The 1,671-nt window shown below is 47.8% G+C and overlaps 1 non-coding gene across 1 annotated transcript; it reads left to right on the top strand.

The window, feature by feature from the left end:
• The first annotated feature begins 1,222 nt into the window (after window positions 1-1,222).
• Window positions 1,223-1,413, top strand: LOC141991755 (U2 spliceosomal RNA). Its single transcript, XR_012640448.1, has one exon. It is a non-coding gene; the product is annotated as a U2 spliceosomal RNA (small nuclear RNA).
• Window positions 1,414-1,671: the final 258 nt, after the last annotated feature.

Raw genomic sequence — 1,671 nt, forward strand, 5'->3', positions numbered from 1 at the left:
ATTGTCAAGAGGTTGACAATTCAATGACAATAAAACCAAAGTTCTCTTTCTTGCACACGTCAGCTAATGTGACACCGTGTCAGACACGACTGTGTTTGCAAAGTGCGGAGGCAGGTTAAGATAATGACAACCTGATTCGAGCGCCCCCGAGACCTTTCCACTGAGCGGCGCTAGCTGTGAGGGTGGGCGTGCGTCTCCCACCGCCCCCGCGCTGGCCACACCGGTGCTTCTGTCTGGGAAACGTATGTCGGGGTGGGGTCGGTGTTTTTTTCACACGCCTGACCAACAAAAGTTTTACTGACAGCAGTGCTCGTGTAGACGTAGCCTCAGTGAAATGCAACCCAAACTCTGTTTCAATTACTTTTATGTGGAGTACTAAAATACTGGTTTTGCTTATTTATTTATTCCTTGAGTGCCTGGGAGCCCGAGTGAGGGGGGCGGCCCCCATGGTTCCAACGCAGAACAAAAAGACACAGACGGCTTACGTACAGATCCGGTCTGACACTCCCTCAGTAACAGCCTGCTGGTTATCTGCAGAATGCCCGTCATCTCTCAGCTGTGTGGAGCGAAGATCAATAATCTTGCAGAGCCTCCCATCCTCCCTTGTGCCCTTTACACCAAGACACAAACCTCTCTTTCCTCTTTCTCTAAATTGTCTCTCTTCTGTGCTGGGACTACAGACTTGTTGGGGTCGGGTGTACAGGCTCAGGCACTTGAGCAGGGTAAATATCAGGGCTTAATTCTTCCCAGGGCTGAGCCCCAGGACATCTAGGCTTGGCAGTTGACAGTTCTGGCATTTCGGGGCTTGCTGCATCAACGATGAATGTAAAAAAAAAATTGCTTGAGTCATGTGTGCTGCAGGGGGCGCGAGCAGGGCACCGAGTCTAAACTTGCAACGATAGGGTTAGCAACCCGATGTCGTCGGCACGTTGCAGCGAAGGGGCCGGCTTCATGCAAATAGAGAGTATCTTTCAGGCAGAGAAACGAGAGACAAGGCGACAGCTAACAAGCTGGAGGAATTTATTCGTTTTGAAGCTGAATTTTCAGGCAGGAGGCGGTTTGGTTTGACTGGTAAAAAGGGAGCGCTAAGGCAAAGGAAGTAGGATTAGATTTGAAGCGGTCAAAGAATTACTATAGCGGTAGTGGCGCTCAGTGGCATTTGTCACTGTCACGTAGAGAGACGTAGGAATGGGAGGGCTGCATAATAGTTGAACGAAAAAGTATCGCTTCTCGGCCTTTTGGCTAAGATCAAGTGTAGTATCTGTTCTTATCAGTTTAATATCTGATACGTCCTCTATCTGAGGACTATATATTAAATGGATTTTTGGAACAGGGAGATGGAATAGGAGCTTGCTCCATCCACTCCACGCATCGACCTGGTATTGCAGTACCTCCGGGAACGGTGCACCTCCCCCTGGGGAAACTATGGTGGTTTGAAAAACAGAATCAGTTGAACTCTGCTATTTAAACCGATCCTTACAACAGTTTCGTTCTCAAGCATTCAGTGTTTTGGCTTCTTTATCACAGTTTCTGTTGTAATTTTGTGAGTCCGGAGAGGTGAGCTTTTTTCTGTGACTCTACTTTGCGCAGTGAGTACTTTCAACAGGAGGAGGCATGAATAAGGGTTTATCAGGGAGATACTTCTTTATATACATGTGACATTCAATATTA

The sequence above is a fragment of the Natator depressus genome, chromosome 7 (assembly GCF_965152275.1).
Source record: "Natator depressus isolate rNatDep1 chromosome 7, rNatDep2.hap1, whole genome shotgun sequence".
Classification (NCBI taxonomy): Eukaryota; Metazoa; Chordata; order Testudines; family Cheloniidae; genus Natator; species Natator depressus.